Source organism: Parasteatoda tepidariorum, chromosome 6 (genome assembly GCF_043381705.1).
Source record: "Parasteatoda tepidariorum isolate YZ-2023 chromosome 6, CAS_Ptep_4.0, whole genome shotgun sequence".
NCBI lineage: Eukaryota > Metazoa > Arthropoda > Arachnida > Araneae > Theridiidae > Parasteatoda > Parasteatoda tepidariorum.
The window spans coordinates 1,023,773-1,046,275 of record NC_092209.1 but is presented as its reverse complement, the minus strand read 5'-3'; the positions used below and the strand labels follow the sequence as shown (position 1 = coordinate 1,046,275).

General features: G+C 30.2%; 1 protein-coding gene across 2 annotated transcripts in view; it reads right to left on the bottom strand.

Moving 5' to 3' along the window:
• Window positions 1–22,503, bottom strand: part of LOC107437036 (uncharacterized) — a 325,463-nt gene that overhangs the window by 197,127 nt on the left and 105,833 nt on the right. The window contains exon 1 of one of the 2 annotated variants that reach the window (XM_071181568.1): window positions 7,955–8,373. The exons of the other annotated variant lie outside the window; for it this stretch is intronic. The gene's annotated coding sequence lies outside the window, so the exon portion shown is untranslated. Of the gene's footprint in view, window positions 1–7,954; window positions 8,374–22,503 lie in introns of those variants that run through there. 2 annotated transcript variants of the gene reach the window in all.

Genomic DNA, 22,503 nt, shown 5'->3' with positions numbered 1-22,503 from the left:
ACTATAAGAAATTTCTATCGCCCAAAACAAAAAAAATCCTCTGAGGATTTTATTTAGAAGGCTATCATCTGTGTTTTGAACTATTATCCTAAAAGCAAGTGCATATAGTACTACTGAGTTAGGGATCAATATAAATAAAAAAGAAGCAAATTTTGAGCCATTTTCGCTCTTGTCTTTGCGAAAAAACATACATAAAAAATTAAATTCTACATTTTTCTCTTAGTCTGTCATTCAAAACATGTGTGCTATAATCATAAACACTCATCTCACAAAAAATTGTAGACAATTATTTTGAAAACAATATGAGATATAGTGGTGCAAAATGTGAAAAAAATCTGATTTTGAGATCAACACATTTAAAGACTTGAAATCTCCAGTCTATCCAGTATTATCACCTTATACAAAAACTGCTATAACTTTGTAAATAAACAGACAAAAATAAAGTATTTTTAGAAAGCTAAGAATACCAGGATTCTAAGTTTATAAGAAATTCAATTTTGAAAATTTTGTCCAAAATCATGTTTTTGTCCTAGTCCATGTTTAGCACCTTAAGAGTTCTAAAAAATTTTGTTAAGTTGAATAAAGGGCTTAAAGCTCTTTCCATGAATTAACCCTTAATTTTTGGTTGATTTTTTTTTCAAACAAAAATATCCTATTTCTTCAAAAATATCCAAATTATATTAATTATTTTAAATTTTATCTTAATTCGCACAACAGCCCTAATCATAAAGGATGTAAGTTCACATAATTGTTAAGGCGCTGCTTTTTATCTGTATTTTATTTTATTTTTTTCAATTTCCTTTTTTGGCTCTTTTTAGTGCTCGTTTTTTTCTTTTTTTCAAAAGAAATTTTTTTCGAGTTATTTTCGGTGTTTTTTTCTGATACTTTTTTTTCCATTTATCATTTGCTACTGTGTGGACTTTCAAGATTTGCACAACACTGAAGTTTACCTTAGATTAAGGCTATATTTTCAGTATGTATAAATTTCATGTACGCTGTATATTGTACCAGAAATTTCTATACAGTATAAGCGGTGTGACTATTTTCTTAGATAATGATTGTTGGTGAGTACTCAGTTAAATAGCTAAATGGTTGAAGAAATAGATCTAAAAAACTGTGGGTGATAGAGAAAAATATAAATTTTGCATATTTTGAACGAGCACATTTTAACTGTCTTAGAAAATGTATTGGATACTAGGATATCCACCACTTTCTAAAAAAAATATTATCAGTATTATTTGTAAGCTTGACCCTCGGTGGCTGAGTGGTAGAGCTTCGCGCTCTCATGCCACAGGTCCTGGATTTTTATAAATATTCATTACTTTATCATTATTTTATTTAATAACGATCAAAAAATTTGAATAGTAAGGTAAAGATATTTATGCCTCAATTTAACTGTATTATTTTAAATGACTTGGAATGAAATCGGCCGAATTCGCGGGTAACACCCTCACTTCAACCAAACTATTTCAAATAAAAAAATAATTCGTGTTTTTAAACTTTTCATGCATAAAAAGCGAAATTATCATTAACCGCTCAAACACTTTCGACCGCTAAACTATTATATGACTTAATGTTTAGATTGTGGCTACAGCCGCCTCCCCCCTTCCTTTCCAAGTCAAAAACTTAATTCTGACTAAAGAAATAAGGTCTATTTATTCAGAAGAAGTACGATTTTGTGTATGACTCCATAATTTAATGAATAGTTATCACCCATCAATTAGTATAGTTAAGATCAACCGTTTGAATCATTAAGATTGACACCTATTTTGTGAAAATTCGGTCATTAAAACAAAAGTTATTCAGGACGATATTTTTATTTTTCGCCCCTGACTATTCGTCAATATAAAAACAAAATTATTGTATGTGAAGTGCGAATATTTTAGAAAGAGTCCATTTTATTTCAGTTAGAAAAATGAATAAGTTATGTATTACAAGGAATTAGATTTTGTTACAAAATAATTACTTTTTTCGGGATTTTTATTGTGCACTTTGTTTTATAAAATATTCGTCTGACACTTTATTTAACGAAAATTTTCAAAGAATAAAGAAAAAAAAAAAAAGAAATGTCTCTAATTTCCTTCCTTACCTTCAATGTCACCACAGTTTTCATTAATTAACACAGCTTTTCGGATTAAAATAAGCTATTAATTACTTTATATGAAAGAAAAATGCAGTGTCATTACAGATCATTATAATTTTAAAATTCTCTATTTTCAGTATACGTAATAACAATGTTGTCATTTCCAACTAACAGTGGAAATAAAAGAAGATATTAATAATATGACGGGAAACGTCGTGAAATTTAGTTAGTTTAAAGTATATAATATTTATGCCAGAATAAAGTAGTTTTTTTTATTTTTTTTATAAATGCATTTGAAATTTTAAAGTTATTGCAGTTCGAAGAATGTTATTCTCCCTTTATACAAGCTGTATTTGGGTATTATAGGAATTGTGCTATTTAAAAAAATATTTACTTCAATGGACTCCAAGATACACCACGATAAAAACTTTTTCCTTTATTGGATAGTCAATAAAGGAATTATGCCACAAAAACACTTCTCAAGTTATTGTATTGACTCCGATGACTAACTCTTCTATATTAGAAACAAGTAAAAGTTTTTGTACCTTTTAATTACAGATATTTATTAAACTAAAAGACTCCGCCGCCTGCTAGCCTCCCCCCTCCCCTCTAATTGATTTTCATTCATTGTTTATTTATTTTAAAACGTCAGTAGCTTCCCCAAAAACACAGATCCAAATATACAATCATTTTAGCTCTATGTAAGAACATTTTCTTTATCGTAACGATTACGGAGGTTTAAAAAATAATCCTTTGTACTTGAAAACAAAACTGACCAAGGTTCCCGCTGGCCTGGAAAATTTTAAAAAATAGTAACGAAAATAAAACAAATGTCGATATTTTAATTTCTGGGTAACCACCACTAAAAACTGTTTTCCAAAGAAAGTGTATGAAAATTCCAGCTTCTAAACCACTTAAAGATAAAGTGATCGATTAAAATAAGAAATATCTTCTACTAAATTTACTACCACTACTGAAACTTTTCAAGGACCTTGCTAACATAAGGAACTCAGATTCAATAAGAAAAATAAATGAGAAGTCATTCCATTCATTGAAAAGACAAATAAAAAATTCAAATGGGAAATGATTTTTACTGCTATTTATTTATTAAGTTTTTCTTATTTTCAAAAATTTCACTATGACTAGTAAGATTTAAATCTGGCAACAAATAATCTCTCCTTCTCTACTTTTATTTGACATCTACTCGCGCGTGAGCTTATAAAATAAAAAAATAAAGATCTCGTGAGGAAAAATTTTTTTTTTTACAACAATGGATTAATAGTCAATATTTAGAGAGAAAAAAATTTAAAAAAGCACTAAAATGAGCAATAACTTTCGGACAAATGAGAATTTCGAAAAAAATTATAATACAAAATGATTCAATCAGCACATCAAATCTGTAGTTGCATTTCAGTTAAATGTAGATCGACTGACATGTTTTTTAAGTACACGTTTAACAGTTAATTATTCTCAAACTAGCAATCGAATCGTAATTTTTTTATTTCATTGAACTCCTCCTATTTTTTTATACACATCTTCGCATTTTCACATTTTTAAGCATAGATTTTGAGAAGCAAAACAAAATATAACGTAAAGCAAAAAAGTGAGAAAAAACTGCAAAAAAGGGCTTAATAATACAGTAACTTTCGAACAAATTAGAATTTTTAAAAAAAAACTCTCTAGTTTAACAGTTAATTATTCTCGAACAATTTGTTCGAGAATAATTGACCAATGTTATTTTTTTTTTTTCGTTCCACCCTAAGTTCACTTACCTCTGACGTTTCAAGTTTCCTGCGGAGCAAAACAGAATATAAGGTTAAGTTGAACACCCAAAACAGTGGCGTCTGCCCTTACGATTTCTTAATATAGCGAGAGATATAAATCACCAAAAATAAAATGCATCGAGAAAGCAAGAGTTACCATATATTGCACAGCTCCATTTTGAAATGTATAACACCACGAAGCTGACGCGGAAAGACGTTCTTAATGTAGATACTTCTCCACTGAATAGCGCTTGGAAATGCATCTTGATTAGATTTTGGCTATCGGCTACTATTGCTTTTCAAGCTTCATTTTCCATTTTTTCACTGGCGAATGTTTTATTTTCTTCATTTTTGCCAGCTTGTCTAGAAAATGAGCACTTAATTTTGAGCTCTTCAAACAAAGTCGACTTTTTCCATCTATATTACTTATGAAACAAATGATGCAGCATTTACAGTATCTCGTGTAGAATTAATTTAGTTCAGTTCAGGTATCAATATCTTTTTTTTTTACACAAATGAAATGAGTGTATTTATGAATATAAAAATCGAGAATGTTTGAAACATTTTAGAAGGCAAAAGTGGACGTTATAATCGGATGAAAATTCCAGGAGGACAGAAATATTTCTCCTTTTGTCGAGCAATCAGTAAACATTACGATACAAGACATGCAAATACATAAAATAAAAGTTTAAGTATAAAAACTGAAACACATAAAAAGGGCACTTTAAAAAGGAATTTCTTAATTACGAATTCGGAAGGCTTCTTTTACTTTCCGTGAAACTAGATCTACTGTTACTGAAAGAGGTACATTTTATATCGTAGCATACCTATTTTTTCCCCCATCGGTTTACATACGAGGTATAAATTAAGAGTGAATTTCCAAATACAAATCAGATTCTTCTGTTTATACACGGCTTATGTTTGGAAATAATACGGTATTCGATACGGTGATAGACAAATTTAAAACATATACACGTAACAAAACATAATAAAAAATTTTCATTTAAGATTTTGATTTATGAATTTCCTCTTTTTTAAATGCTTACAGTAATTAATTTTTGTTCATTTTTTTATCACCCAATATAGTTTTAAGTCACCGATTTTGAAAGAAGGAGACCCCCTCAGTTTCTTTTCGCAAAATCTTACTTCTTGTGAAATGAAGTTCTATTGCAGCATTTCATTCATACATTTCAACGCTACTTTTACATTTGGAATAAATAACGAATGGAAGTTTCCTTTTTACACAATTAAAAATTTTTGTGTTTTTGCTGACAGTTTTAAACATGAATTAGGAAATGCATTAAAAACTGAAGAAAAAAGTATAAAAATGAAAAGAAGCTTAGTCATAAAGTAAGGAGTAATGCAGATAGTATAAAGTTAAAAAAAAAGTTCGTAGTGAGTAACAGATAAAGCTCCGTTACTAAAACGCAGCACATTCTAGAGTTAATTCTTAAATAGAGCTGTAAATTTTTTATGTTATTACCTGCGGAATTAAAAGGAATATTTGTAGAACATTCTTCACTTTTAACCTTTACCTTATTTCTGACCACCATCAGGTTTTCGTTCCGAAAAGGGAGAACAACATCGGTTTTGTGCAAATTATAGTGTTTCATATAATATATAAAGAGGGTTGTATTAACAATTAATTCGGGATTTAGACTTATAGGGTACAACATAATATATAAAAGGTGTATTTTAATCTGATTGACGCACTTACTTTCGTGACTTTTGTTCAGTTTCCAATATACTCTCGATAACTCGAACTTCGATACCTCGAAAATCTTGTTATGTCAAAAAAATATTTTTCCTCTAGGCATAAAAAACCACCTAATGTTAATTTCAATTCCTAGGTCGAAGAGTTTTTTTCTAAAACCTTGTTATGTCAAATTTTTTTCGAAATACCAAATGAGTTTTTTTTTTTCGAAATAATCACACTATAAGTTTACTGTAAACCCATTATTTTCTATTTAATGCATACATATTTTAATCCTTACCTTTTAAAAATAAAATTATCATTGTTGTATTTAGACTTATAGTCAACTATCATTATATGCATAGTTATTAGTAGTTATTCTCATGTTTTATGACTCTATTTTTTGCAGAACTATTTCAGAATATATTTTCTACTTTTTAAAACGTATTTAGTTCTGAACTTGTTATCTCGAAAACTCACTATCTCCAAAATCTTTCAGTGTCCCTTAAACTTTGAGATATCGAGAATATACTGTATTTAAATATTTCAAATAGTGTGTGTGGGGGGGGGGGTTACAACAATGAAATTATTCTCATTAAATAAAAAAATATATATTTTAATGGTATACTTTATATTATTTTAAAGGAGGCGATAATAAATACACACGTCGTTTTCTATATGTCATAAAATGGTTACAAAATATTGATTCTTTTCTTCCTTTTTTGTGTTTTTTGTATTTTTACATTCCATACGAAAACAGATGTTCTTTCCAATGATTTGAAAAACTACTTTTTCTTTAAATCTAGCTACCATTATATATTATTTTATTATTAAAGTTGTTAAGTACAATTATTTCTTAAAGAAGGCCACGATGCAATTACTTTAGAAATGTAGTCATTATTTAGCTTTTTTAGAAGACGAACTTTCCCTCACTCATGCAGCAAAAAGTTCAATATTTAAAGAAACAATTCGTAAACTATAGTTCAATTTATATTTTACGAATTTTTTTTTCAACCTTCAACTTTTATAACATTTGTGAAACCGAATACTTAAAAAAAAAATAATAATAATCAAATATTTGTGAGTGGTTAAAGTTGAACATCGGTGGATATACTTATTGCGTCAACTTCTGAACTCGCGTACCCATTGGATTCAAAAGACTTAGTTACATTTGAGCCTTGTTTCTTTGCTAAACTAACGTTCAAAGTAGTTGCCAAGACTGAAGAAGAAGATTAACAGCTATTTCAGAGAATAGACATCAAAAGTTTCAAGTAGAGTGCGTCTAACTAATTTGGGTTTCAAAATAGATCGAATAGAAAAATTCATTCTCTCTTTCAAGGTCTATAGTACCAGGATTATTCTAAAAAGAATCAACTGATCACCCTTCATTTGTTTTAAAACCCACTGACGGTTCTGCACGTAAAAAGTCGCATTTTAACCTGCAGTCTTCTCTGCATAGCAAAACCGGTTTTTACATTGTAATAGATAGGTGAATAGTGTATAGGGGAGAAACATTCTCCCAATTTCACCCATTTGCTTAACCATCAGTAGGCTGACGCTAACATTGAAACTCCTTATTATAGTTTGTTCAAAGACATGAGTATGGTGGGAGTAGAATTCGATATCAATGCTATGTGACAGGCATGAAAATTTATTAGTTTTGTTAGGTCATTACATTGACTCTATTTTAGGATATTAATAAGATTCCAACAGCAATACTAAAGTTATTATAGAGTGTTTGAAATGAGAATTTCCCCTGAAACTACATTTTAATGAACGAAATGTTATTTTTTAAAGGGTAAGAAAAATGGAGAATCGTCTGCAGTTTTAAATGCAACAACGCGTCATACTATGAGAAAATTCTTCTTTCGCACATCGCCGCTCACTTTCGGATAACAATGTTATTATTTAAGCCAATTTTAAAAAGAAACATAATTGGAGCTTTCGATTCTACGCTACAGAATGAATACATGATTAAGAAAAGAAACATTTTCAAATACAATCCGAATGAGAGTTTCTTTAAGGTGGAATACTCAATTATTTATTAGCATGTGTGCAACACTATGAACGAAACTAATTTCAAACGACTTATCAGAAAAAATATCCCGATTAAATGTAAGAATAATTTCATTTTTCTTAAAAAGTCTTTTTATGTTAAGTTCAAATGGTTGAGCATATGTGTGTTGGCAAAGTGTATTTTGCTCATGTGTGTTGACAAAGGAGATTCTGAAATGATCCAAAGACCGTTTCTAATTTAAAAGATTGCATCGAATGGGATATCTTTGTTGTAACATGAAATTAAATACTTGAATGATGTGATCATGCTTTGAATGAAGCAAAGAGAGGAAAGGAATGAGTGCAGAAGAAGAAGAAAGAAAGAAAAAGAGAAGGTGCGGGACTGAAGAAAATGTTTACCTATTCCTTTTTTTTTCGTGAAAGGCCAATTGAGATGATTCTGTAATCACAACACAATTCACACACTATTTTATTTTCTTACTTTTCAATTCATTTTACCTTTCCAAAGTTATCCGTACGTAAAACCCAGTCACTTCCATAGAGGGGGGAGACTGTAGCGTGCACATTATAACAATTTTAGGAAAGGTTGACCAAAACTATCGTTCAAATGGAGTTAAGAATTCTGCAAAAGGGGGGTGCACGATCTGAAGGAAGCAAACTTTCCGTGCAAGTGACTCTCGGTTGCGTGAGAAAGAAAAAATCTGTGTGCACACCACCGTCCACCCCTTGAACGAAGAAAACGATTGAAGGGGGGAGGGGAGTTGAACAGCGAATATTTTTGCCTCTACTACGGCGACCGAGAGATGAGAGGAGAGTGTGCCGCCAGATGAAATTCCTTCCACCTGAAAACTAGATGACGTCACCGTGAGAATAAAAGGCGCATGCGTTCCTCAACTCTTGACGGGGGGGGGGCGAAGATGGAAATTCTCGTGATTATGCTTTCGAGTCTAATAAGCATATTTAAATGAGGAGCATTTATTTTTAAATCTTTTACTCCTTATCAAAGAAAAATAAATAAATGAACTGGACATTAAAAAAATGAAAATATTATATAGGTAACAAAGACCCTATTTCGCCTCAATATTCTGTAAAGAGAAAAAATAATTTTCTTATAATTATTATTATTTCAATTTTTACTGTTAGAAAAAAATTGGACATCCATACATTTAATTTTTAAGATTGCTTCAGTTGTTTAGGTTGAGTCAGACTTATTACGAATTTGAGAGCAAAATTATAGACTAACGATGCACTTGTCTACATTTTTATTTCCGGGCCGGGTTGACTACCCGGTATCGACTACTCGGTTTTTTGTCTCAAGACCCGGTCAATATTACCGGATATCCGGCATTCATGATCGACACAACCCTATTATGTTTCACAATAAATTAAAAAAAAATTGCATAAAATGTATTATTATTTGGGTTTGTAGGTAATAGAAGCATAATAGTTGTAAGCAAAAATACTTTCTTTACACATTCTAAAGGTATTGCTAGTTAAAACAATATTAAGGAATAAAAAAAAATTTGAGATAATTGCTTTAATAAAAATTAATATATAAATTTTTTGAAGATAGCTTTTATTTTAAAAACAGGAACCTCTTTATTTTTACTGAACAAAAAACTTAACAAGAAATATCTTATTACATTTTCAATGTAAGTTTACGTTAAAAAGAATCATGTGTGAATAAAATTAGCTGTCGGTAACTGTAAACTAAATTTTTACTAGAGAAGCGTGTTTCTTACTCGTTAGATTCAATTTCCAATCAGTCTGGTTAAAGTTTTTTTTGACCATAATTGGTTTTCGTGGTTTTTTCTCCGAGTTATGAAAACACGCGTTAGTTTCACAGAAAATGTTTTTCGTAAATTTTCCACTTGTTGAGTGATTGAGTTAAGAGTTACTTCTTTTGGGATTCAAAATTTCTGGGATAACATTAAAGGCAGCGCAGTATAAATCTGTTCTTTAATATTAGTTATGAGATTTAATTTTTCACCGAGTATCGAAGAGATCGTACTACAGTAGACAGAAAAGCTACGTCAATAACGTTTATTAGTTTTCAGATGATTTAACATTAAACCCTGGTAGTTAAATTATTTTTAATTTAATGACCCGTTATTTAAATAAGATGCTGTTAAACTTTTGATTCATTATGTTGAATGTTTAAGTAAATTAAATAAAAAATTAATGACTCATAAAGGCCACTGATGGGCAAATGTTTTCTCCCCATTTCAAAGCTTTGCGTTAATCTTTCGATATCCAAAATTTCTTTTATAAATTTTTTCTTTAAAATTTTAATATTAAAAAAAAGAAAGAAAAAAGAAGAAGAAAAAATCGCTCTTTTTTTTTACCCTTCTGTACAGGCGTGCAATAAATTTCCTTAGAGCTATATCAAATGCTAAGGAACACGTTCCGATAAGTAAAATTTGAAGTAAGTAATAACTTAATTACCCACTACTCCTTTGGAAATTTCATTAGGTGAACAAATTCATTTCTTCTTATAAACAATGAGACCTATTTTTCGAACAAATTTTTCCAACTCCGATAAGTTTTTTTTCAACTCATCGAATCCGATTTCAAGGTTCTGGTCAAAATGAATATAATTTAAATTTATTGGATAAAAAAATGATAAAGCATCATATTAAGCACCATTTTAAGTAATTAAAAATAAAAATTTAAAAAAACTTTCTCCCGTCAAACGATTTGCAGCTCACAGTCACATTCTTCAATGAATGATGGTATTTAAAGGAAACCAATCTGTGTTCTTTCCAAAAAAAAAAAAAAAAAAAAAAAAAAAAAAAAAAAAAAAAAAAATTAAGATAAATAATTTCATCTAATCCTAGTGCATTTCTTCCAGAATTCATTTATGACATTAATCAACAATAAGAGCATTCTGTTCGTCCGTCTCCCTTATAATTCCAGAACCGTTTGTTCTATCATCCTGAAATTGGGACAGATGCAGCGGGAGACAATTTTAGACCCCGTTATTAAAATCGTTCAAAAATTTTAATTATTAGGAGAGACATTTAAAAAAAAATTTCATTGGTTTATAACTTACCATTGATAAAAATGAAACAACAGACGATCCTGTGCTCTTTCAAATAATTTTAAGATCAAAGTATTATTTGTCAGCTTATAGTTTTCACTTAAAAGAGAAGCTTATGGCACTTTCTAAGGTACATAATTATTTTTCATGTCAGTTAAATGAAATGATCAAACTGAGCGTGATTCGTCGTACATAGGCGGACTATGGCCTTTCTTACATACATTTCTAAAGATAAGTAAAATCTCGTGATTATTTTGCTTATGGATACGTTTTTAAAAGTGTTTGCGTAAAACTAAATAATTTAAAATTAAAATTATTTGAAATAAAAAAATTATAAGTTGCTTAACAAAAAGCAAAAATAATGGAGAAATAATTCATTTGTACTACTATTAGTTCTAGTTAGTTTATTAGAAACAAAAATCGCAACTATATTATAGACGCCAATATTTACTTTTGGTACTAGGTATTCAATGAAATAGAAAAAAAATAATAAGCTATGTACTAAAAACGAAGCTTAATAGCTTTTCGAGTTATTTAATAGAAATATAAAAAATCTCCACATTAATATTAACATCAATGATGCTCCATTCATTTTAGCTATAATTTCTAACTGCAATAAAGAAAGAGAATGCGCTTGCACTAAAAATTAATGGAAAAAGATGCTCATTCGTTAAGGGAAATCGTAAAAAAATAGCAAATTATTATTGACACAAAATATGTTTAAGGAATGCTGGTAATGTGTAGTTAGTAATTAAAGTAAAAACATAGCTATTTAGTAATAAAAAAAAGCAAAATGGGTACGAAATCGCTTAAGAAATCGTAAAAAATGCCAAACTATTATTGACGACAATGATGCTTATTTAATTTTGGTATAAGGTACTAAATGCAACAAAAAGAAATTCTGTACTAAAAAGCAAAAGGAATGGAAAAGGGGTACTCATTCTTTTGGGGTTGTTTTAATAGTTTCCAAGTAGACCCGTAATCAGAAACTTTGCTAATCAAGGTTAGAACATGCTTAGACTAATTGTATTGAGCAACCTTTCTAAACTTTAAAAAGAGCGATTATTCTTAAAAGGTGGCAACCCAGAGCACTAATCTTTAGAGCATGGTCGAGACCTGACTTATGTACGGTCTAAACGGATTAATATAAACTTGAAAACATAATTTTAATTATCTAAATTTCAGATAGATTTCACTCAAATATCTCTTAAAAAATGAATGTTTATCATTTCAAAAATTATGGAAGTCAATATAGTTTTAGATAACCTAATCATTTTTTCAGCATTCACTTACAACATAATTATATATTTTTACAGTGTTCAAAGAATTATTTAGAAACAATAAAATTTGAAATACGAAGGTGGGTTGATCTCAAAATGTTTAAATACAGCGTAAATATGTTTCACCAAAAATTATACATATATTTATATTAAAAATAAACACGAAAACGTATCTATTCTTAGGCTACCCATAAGTTGTTGCTGTGATTAAAATAGAATCGAAATTTTAGTTATGTCCTCGAGGTTTAGGGCACTGGATGGCAAATTTCGAATCCAGTGGCCTTTAACGACCCATTATCCTGTTCGGAATTTTCATAAATAAAAAACTTTATTCTTGATATTTTTTCATAGTTCAAGCAAAAATTTTTAAAGGAAATAAAAGCTTGAATTATAATTAAGAAGACGAAAAATCTCCAAAAAATCATCGTTAAATGCCTTTTGGGAATTAATCACGTTGGTTCGAATGCCAAAGGATATTTTTCTTTTCTCTTTTAACCGCAAGGAAATAGCTTGACTCCCTTGTATTAAACTTGAAGAGAATGACACGAGAAATATCAAAAACGTTAAAACATTGAAATATTTGGGAGTCACACTCGACCCAGGACTAACATGGATCCCCCATCTCAATTAGATCAAGGAAAAACTTTCAAGATTCAACCAGTGGATCAGACGTGTCGCCAGAGCTACATGGGGCCTCAGACCAAAAATACTCAACAGAATTTGTCTCCAAACAAGCAAAAGAATCATTCTTTACGTCGCCAGTGTCTGGTACAGAAATAATACTAGAATTAACGAAAAAATCAGGTCTCTCCAGAGAATTCCACTAATTACTTTGACGTAAACCTACTCTACCAGAAGCACAGAGGCCCTCCAGATACTGGCGGGAGTATTCCCGATACACCTTAGGATCTTGGAGGATATCTTCATTAAACGTATTAAGTGGGGCTGGAGACCCAACGACTTGGAACATCTCTTGTCATCTAATTTCGATCTCTCAATGAACTTTAATGTCCCAGCCCCAGTTCACCCCTCAATGTATCGGGCCTTGACTTGGGGATACAATAGATCAACAGATTAGGGCATGGATATCTTTACTGATGGCTCTAGAATGGAGACAGAAATTAGAACTAACTACAGAACTGCTTTCGCCTTTATTGTAAAGATCAACGGTATAACAGTTTACCAAGTCTCCACTGAGTCATGGATAACACCAACATCTTCTTAGCAGAGCTGATGGCTATCAATAAAGCTTTAAAATGGTTAACTCATAATAATATTGAACATGCAACTCTTTATTCAGATTCGCTCTCATCCCTCCAAGCCCTGGCGGAACCCACATCCATGCTCTGATGCTCATTGAAGACACAAAGAAGAGAAGGTATTAAATTGAACTTGGTGAAAGCTCACGTGGGTATCCAGGGCAATGAGGAAGCAGATAAAGTAGCAAAAGATGCCATTAGCTCGGATCTCCAAAGTCTGAGGACCCCTAAACAAGCAAAAACTGAATTAAGATAAATCATTATGGCAAGATGGTCAACGGAATGGGGAGAAAGCGAAAAGGGCCGGCAGGCCTATAAATTTATAAAGACCGCGTCAGCAATAAGACTTCAAGCAAATTTTTATTTAAATCAGTATTTGACGGGGCACGGAGTGTTCGGAGCATACCAAAACAAATTTTTCAATAAAAATGATCAATGCGTAAACTGCAACGAAACTCAAACAATCGAACACTTGCTCTACCGATGCTTCCGAGCACTCCGACAAGACAGCTTCACTAACAAAACAGATCAACAAATTTTCGCAAATAACAGCTGCAGAAACACAATCAAGGAGATCATTAAAACTAACTTAGAGGAACTGCTGGCTCAAGACCTAAACAATTAAATTATTATCTCCAGATCCTAAAGACACTTGTCAAATTTATTATGTAATCGGACCCACGAGCCAGTTTTCATTTTTTAGAGTTTTGACTTACCTTTTTTATCACGTTTAGTGATTTTAATATTTTATCCCTTTTACTGGTTTTTACTATTACTTAATTCGTCTTCTTTTAACTTACCATTTTAAACTCATTTTTTAAGATTTTATTCCTTAGCTCTCCCTTGATTTTAAATTTTCGAATTTTATACTGGGTTTTAATTACTCACTCCCTTTTTTATCATATTTATCTTACAATCCCTTTTGATTGTTTAAATTTTAATTACTTGGTGTCTGTCTTGGATTATTTTAATTTCAGGATATTTTAACCACCAATTTTAAATTATTTTGACATATGGGATCCTTTTGACCCATTGATCACTTATCTTAATTATTTTTAACTTTTAATATTAGATTTTTACCTCTCAACTCTTAAACTAATCTTTTACTGATTTACTATGTTTTAGATACTGGTTTTACTATCATTAATTTCAACAACGAATTTTATCTCATACTCTTAAGCTTTAGTCATCTGCTTTTATAAATTTCTGACTTTCAACTTTACTGTTTAGTTTATAAAACCAGTCTCATCTCAAATTTTACAATACACCTGGAAATATCCTTTGCATTATATTCATGTAGCTGTATTTGTATTCACATTTTATTTTAATTATCCTATTTATAAGGGTCTTTTGACCTTCTTATTTGGAAATTTTACTATCTTTTGTTCATTTTTACACTTAATCTTACTTGATAATCATTTGTTTTTTCTGGCCTGTTGCCACATGTATGTTTTTAAATTTTGTTTTCAATAAATGCCACGGAGGTTTTTCGCCGGGCCTCTCGACCATCGCATGTACCGGTTATGAACCGCCCTTGTCCTCCTAGGGGGGGGGGCGGTCCCGGTGACGAATCCGTAATTCTCCCGTATACCCACATTGGGTCGGGGATGAAAGCTACCTTTTCTCTTTTCTTTAAGAAAAATTCATTCTTTAAAGAAAAATACGCTTGTCGATTCTTTTNTTTTTTTTTTTTTTTTTTTTTTTTTTTTTTTTTTTTTTTTGAATTTGTAAACATATTATTTTAAACATAATATTGGTTACCTTTTAAATTTAAAGTTTAGAGTTAGTGAAAAATAGTAACTAATATTTCCACTCTATATAAGTAAAATAGGCACCGTAAACCGGGGTGAGTCTACCCATCCAGGGGCGAGTCTACCCATTTTAGTTTTATTTAATTTTCACTATTTTAAATTGCAAATAAAAAAATTTTTACCAATGGAGGACTTAGTTCAGACTCTAAGGAAGATGGCGCTGTAGTAGTTTGATCCGTTTTTATTTATTTGGTGTCTTTTTAACCGACCTGTTCAAACGTCTTTTGAGAGATTTGTATTGAAAATCAGCAAACTTTTAGTTGGTGCTCCGTAAGTATATTATTATTATTACTATTTTCACTTTGGTTAAGTGATAAACTTATCTAAGACAAAGATTACATTAATTTTATAATAAAAAAAAACAAAAAGAATGTAAGTTTTGCTGTTGTAAACAAAAAGCCAGAATTCGCGGGGCGAGTCTACCCATTCGTATTTAGTTTTAATAAAGCATAATAATATAATTTAGAACTTTGTTTATATTAAAATTAAGTCATTTTAAATGAATTTGAGTATATTATTTTAATTCTGCATTGATAAATTTATCATTAATAAGAAAATTTATAGGTTAAATATAAATGTAAATATAAAATATGTTTATTTTACCTATTTTTTCAATTTTTATATTACAAAATTAACTTTTTTTATTTAATGCAAGTTAAATAAATTATTATTTATAAATTATTATTACCTCCCAAAAGAATGGGAAAAGGATTTTTCATGATTCCCAATGTTTGAATTTCGATTTTGTTAATAATCTTTAATTATTATTATTTATTAATTATTTAATTGTAAATTTATATTAATTTTAATTTATTTTTATCAACAATAATCAGAAAAAAATGTTATTTTATAATGTTAATGATTATAAAAACAAAACTGTGATCAAAATGTGATAATCGATCAAATACTCAATTTGTGTTATTTTATGAATAAAAAAATGGAATATATAATAAAGTTATGAATTTTACTTCATAAATATCCTATATAGTAACTAAAATAACAATTTAATAGTAAAATTTGATTATTTACAATGTTAACATTCATTTTAGTAGAATGGGTAGACTCGCCCCATACGAGAGATTTGTCAGCAGTTCTATAAAAATATACAGTAACAGCGTAACTGTTAATATTTTCTAAAATCGATTTCACAGCTTTAAAGAGGGATAAATAGCGATTCCGAAACACCTATTAAAAGCCTTTTTTCTTTAATATTTACAAAAGTTTGACCACTTGAAAGTTGACAAACTGAAAAAATGGGTAGACTCGCCCCGGTTTACGGTATATTTGTAATATTTCACGCTGAAATATTAGTAAAAAATATTTCCACTGGATTTAAATTAATTTTACCAACTTAAAATACATCTCTGTTTATAAATATTTGATTGTTGCAAAAAAATATTTGATCATATATTTTTTTTCCTTTCTTCAACACGTAGAAATTTTTATTTATTTATTTATTTTTTTTTTTGTAAATGCAGATAAAAGTATTAAAAACTAAACTGCACGTTTAAATATATTAAAATATAATAATGTTTTTGTCATAAATATTTTTATTTTCACGGCATTTTAATAACTGTAATAAAAGCCTTGCCTATACAATTTTGCTCTATTTTTAACTTTTACAGTAGTAATCAAAATTAAATTAAAATAAAAGAATAACTTAGAATAAAATAAAATTTAAAAATCTGTTTTAACTCGTTTTATAAAATTTTGAAAGGAAATATTCTTAGCTCTTTGAAATTTTCTGTTTGTTAAAGTTTTTTTTTTCTTCCTGTGATCAAAATTCTTGAACTCTGAAATTCCCCGAAGTTGATTTTTCCCATTGTTTTCTTGCCTCTAATTTTATCATTGTTCATTGTTTTCTTGCGTTTTATTTTAAGTTTTAATTGTAATTGAATGTTAAATTTTTCACGCAATTCAGGAGAAATGAAAAATATGGGTATTAGTGACTTGCGTAAGCAAGACTCACAATCCTCTCCCCCTTGTAAACAAAGTACTCTTATCACAAATATCATCCACCTGAAGTAATATTTGAATGGCCCTCCTTAGTTCTATAATGATAAAGCCATTGTCTACTGGTTAAGGCTCTGAACTGTGATGGTGAATAACCGAGGTTTGTTCCCCAGTGGTGGCTTGAAGAAAAGAATATAGAAAGGAGAAGTCCAGCTCTTAGAATACGCGGAAAACTGCTCGATTCAGTATGCTGTAGTACCAGAAAAGCAACTTACGAGATGAGCAACATATACAGATTTAACAGAGCATACTATGTACTAAGCATACTATGTATCCAGCACATGCGCATAAGAAACAGGACGTACGTCACCTGTGAACAGGTTGTTAGACAACTCTACATGCATAGTTGCATACTCTGCTTTCCTCCCAACTGCTATTTTATTCTTTCTTTATTTGTCAAAATGTGTTGTTAGCAGATTTAATCAACATGAATGATCTTAATGTATTCTCATAGAAATATCTTTATTAACAGTACAGTACCGTTTACCAATAGTGTAAAATGCCGAACAAACTAATGATAAAACTTTTCTTCTTCTCCCCAACACATATAGTGGTTGGGGGGAGGGTGGAAAGCAATTTCAAAACTTCTACTGCGTGCCCCTAAATGTTGTTTTTTTCTTCCTTATACCAAACCTTGGAGAACTGGTTTACATTATGCCTATGGAAGCTAGCCTTCTTCTTCTTCTATACATATTCTTTTGTCTTGAAGCACAAACAACTTTGGATCGATGGGTATCAACTTAATTGGGAATTAAAGGCATTCTGTTGATCTGCGGAGCTTTAACGTTCATCGCAACGTAACTATTTTCATCGCTCTCAATCACCTTTTGGAATGCAAAACCACCTCTGGTCTATCACAGTTATATTGACGTATCACTTATATTTTTAGAGCAACATAACGTCTAACTAAAGAAATGGTGCTAAAAAAATATTTCAAATTGGCTACATTTTTTTAACTGTTTTAAAAAAATGAAAGAATAACAATAAAGATATCAACCAATGACAAGAAAATATAATTTTCTGACTTTAACGTTGAACGGCATCTTGATTTTCGCAAGGATTTGAAACTTTGAGGTTTACCTTAATTTTGCTTATTAGGTATATATACACTCTTTAATTTAATTGCAATTATTCCTTAATTTAATGTACAATTTTTGTAAACAAAATGTGTTTGACTATTTGCTCATTTGTTAAATAATTCAAAGGGGTAGTAAAATATAATTAACTTTTGATTCCGTATTGTTAACTTAGAAAATATAACTATTTTATTTGATTTTGAATTACTTTTCATTCAGTGTCAGGTGTACTAAAAAAACGCAGATGAAGGAACGATCTGACTTAATTCAAATTTACCTGATTTCATTTAGAACATAAATAATATTACTTATTTGGCATTTTTGTAAAACAGTGGAACCCCGTTTGCTTATTTATACGTTTACAAATTATGCTAATTTAATTAATTACTATTTAGTATTAAAAAAAACTTTCCAAACATTGGTCATGAGGCACATTTTCAATAACTTAAAGTCATGGTTCTAGAAGTATATTATATTAAAAATTTCCGAAGACTAAAAAAGGGACATTTCTTTATTAATTATTAATATTATTATTATCGTTTTTCTTCTAAGGTGGCCGTGAAACAATATTTGATTAGCAAAATGGGTAGTGATAAAAATAAGATTGGGAACCCACAGTATACGGTTTCAATAATTATCCAGAGGAAAAAAATTTAGATTGGTTCGAGTGAAATGGTTAATTTTTAACTACTGAAATATGAAAGCTAAACCACGTTTCTGTGGTACCACAATAGGCATTACATATTTCCTAAATTTTGAAATTTCTTTACTTTCTTAAATTTATTTTGTTTAATCATTCATAATCGAATTCGAATTAAATTGAACCAATTATTTAATTTTTATTACGTTTTATAGAAAACTGATATTAATATTTTATTCTTTTCTTAACAATCAGTGTTAACAGCTCACTTTTTATTTCAATACAAATGTAAAACTCATTCATTCACTGTCGCGACTCAAGCGAAAACAAAATCTATTCGTAACTATTTATTTATTTCCACAAAAGTGTTTTAGTTTGCAGGGTTATACTTATTCTTTCACCCTCTTTGGCCATTAGCTTTCGCCAAATGATTTTCAAATTTCATATTGATTAAAGGGGGTTAGCTTTATTTTCGGCTATTTTATCTTTCGATACATCGCTAACCATGGATCTCTTTCCATGCGCCTAACTGTCCGTTGGAAACAATTCACTTTAATTTTTCAATTTTGAATTCTAGGCATAGAGACTGGAGTCTTCGGCCTCTCAGACTCACCGGTTGAATTTTTACCGTTACAGAAACTCTTGATGTTAAAATTTTTTTTTCTTCTCTTGATCCCTTTAAAGAACTTCCTTTCTTTATTTTATTATTATTAATGGGATAAATATCCCTTCATAAGAGTATCTCACACGATCTAAAATTATACTTCAATTCTACAACAAAGAATCTACATCCATTACACAGTAAAGAGTTTAGACTAAACTGCTATGAAAGTTCCATTATCGTAACAGTGGATGAAGAAATGTTTCTTTTAAAGATTTTTGCCTCTGGAGAATTGTTAGAGAGAGAGAGACTTTTATTTGAAGGAGCGTCTCCATTGACGCCAAACGTTTCGAATGACGGATACCTTTGGGACATTCATTTACGAGCTTTGGGATGGAACATTCCCTTCCTGAGCCTACTTTAGCTTCCAGTGTTATGTGGAATTGGTAATTTCGTTATGAAATACTACGTCTCTCATATAGGGAAATGAAAACTTGCTTAGTGTCCTTTATAAGTATCCTGGACCCTATTAAAAGAAGATGAAGTACTGATTAAGAGGCCCAACTCTTTTCACTCACTCTAAAATTTGCATTACTTTCATTTTAGTTTCACAAGTCTATGCAAAGTACAGTTTATACTATTCATCTCGTGCGACTCGATGCTGCAGATTCTAAATTTGACACTAACGATTGAGACATCACGTTCATACGCATGATCCATATGGCATAGACACAACAGTGGGAATTCTGCCTCTTATTTTTGATAGTATAGGAATACTATTTCTGCAGCAGTAAATAACTTCCGCATTGACGCATATGCGTCATTCCATTCATTGGACTATTTGGATGAAAAATTAGACTATTATAAAACATTAAAAATAAGCAGGGCATAACCTTAAATAAAGGGTTAAGTTGAAATTTTAAGAGACTTATCTTGAAGAGACTATTAAAATTTTTTTAAATATATTAAATATTTGAGGGGCCCTAAAATTGGCTGGCCCTGGGCATGTGTTCCTTCTTTCTATGTTTCAATCAGGTCCTATAAACATCACTGAAGGAAGAATTCTATCTTTAATCTTTAAAACATTATGTTCTTAGTAAAAAAGTTTCATGTATCTGAACACCAAAAATGGTTGGGTTTCACTAAATGATCCGCCACAACCTGGTGTAGTGAATGTTCTTTCACACTACTTGATGTAAAGAAGCCATTTTTGTCATTTACTAACACTTAAAATTATAATTACATTAAAATATGATACATATTAGAATCGGAAAAGCTATTTTTACCATAAAGCAAGAATCATAAAGTTAGGATGCATGCATATAATACTTTCCAATATAAATGAGTTAGTTAATCAATTTTGCACACAGCACAAACAAAATGTTAAAATGAATTCGATCAAAAGTGAATAGAAATTAAATATTATAAAATTATTTAATACAATTGAAAGATTTATGTGTATTTTATGAGAACATAAATATCTTTCTCATACAAATAAAAACATACATCCACTTTTACAGCAATTTAAATAAGTAGTTTATCAGATAAATCCGACGAGAAGTTTGAAATGACTTTACAAATAATCGAACACAATCAACATTTTTTATCAATCATTAAAGAGGATTGAAATTAATTTGGTATTAAATGTACTATGACCAGTTTGCCAATTCAATTCGACAAGAAGAAATCACATTTCATGTAAACAAACCATCATCCTGACCGATGAATTGCCCGAATTTGCAATATTTCGCCTTTATGGATCGAAAGCATTTGACATCATTTCACGTAAGAATTTAAATAGTTATCCACCAAATTTACGAAAAACATTCACCAACGTGCTGCAGATTGGTATTTAAAGTTTGTAAGAGTGCTCCATTCGGTATGAACTTGAAACAAAGTAATCATTCTCACACCAAATTCGGATGAGTGTCTCAGTTTTTACAAGCATCTACCGGGAAATTGGCATTATCTCCTTGCTACGTACGTCAAAGGGAGATACGGAAGTTTCACCTCCCTCACACTATTTAAAGTGGTAGCAAATAATTTGTTCCATTTCGCCAGGGTTTAATAACTACAATCATCAGGTCTTACATATTTGTTTCGATTGTTTACATAGAGTGGTAGTCATAATCATTCTAAAATCTAAATTCATTGTATTTTCAGGAAACGTCAACTTTACTGCAACAAAAACAAAATGATAAGGGAGCAGAATTTACTACCATGTTATGTTATGCTAAACAAATGTTATGAAACTTGCTGCGAGCAGACAACGCGAAGGTTTATTATTAAATGATTCCGTTTCTCACACGTTGCTACAGAACGATTTTCTTTTTGACGTCTATACATCCTAAATTGTGTTTTATAAATGTCTGCACACTACATTATGTCTGAAATACAACGAAGTAGAATGTTTAGCTTTAATTCTCATTTCTATATCAGTGGTTACATTTGTCAACTATTTCCGACGAATGCTTAAGAGGACGACGCCATGTCACGGGAGAAACTTTTCGTTCTAATTCTTCTTCACCTCCATAACTAATTTAAAACTGAGAGTACAGAAAAAATGAGTTCAGACAAATCTAAAGTGACACACGAGGTTTCAAATTCTGAAAAGAAATTTTCAAAATATCAAAATGAAAACAAATTATGAGAAGATAACTTAGGATTACGCAATGGAGAAGTTCTTTTCCAATAATTTGTTTGCATTCCGATATTTTGAAATTTTCTTTTTCAGCATTTGAAACTTCATGGATATCTCTGGGTTGTCTGAACTCACGTTTTTTCTTTCATAAATTTCAAATATCTTATAAAGGTGAAATCAAAGTTACGATGAAAAGTATGGCGTCCTTTTAAGAAGGCGTGAGAAAGTGCCCTACACCTCAGTATTGAAACAATGAATTTGTAGCTGTGTTGGCATATCAGCGTGAGGACAAAACTGTTCAGCACATGCATTTGAATAGGATTAGTGTCTTTAGGTTTCTGCAAGACCGAACTATATTCAAAAATAAAATCAGAGGTAAAATAAACTCCTGGTATACTATATAATCTCTTCCATGAGATAGAAAAATAATCCATGTCACTCTCCTTCTACCGACCAACGAAAAAGCGTATTTGTTTTCCTTTTAGTACTTTATGAGAACTTCGAAAAACAGGCCAGAACACAACATAACCAACTCCATAGAAATGAATAATTCAAAGTGATGAAACAGGAACAGATGCTTTTAATAA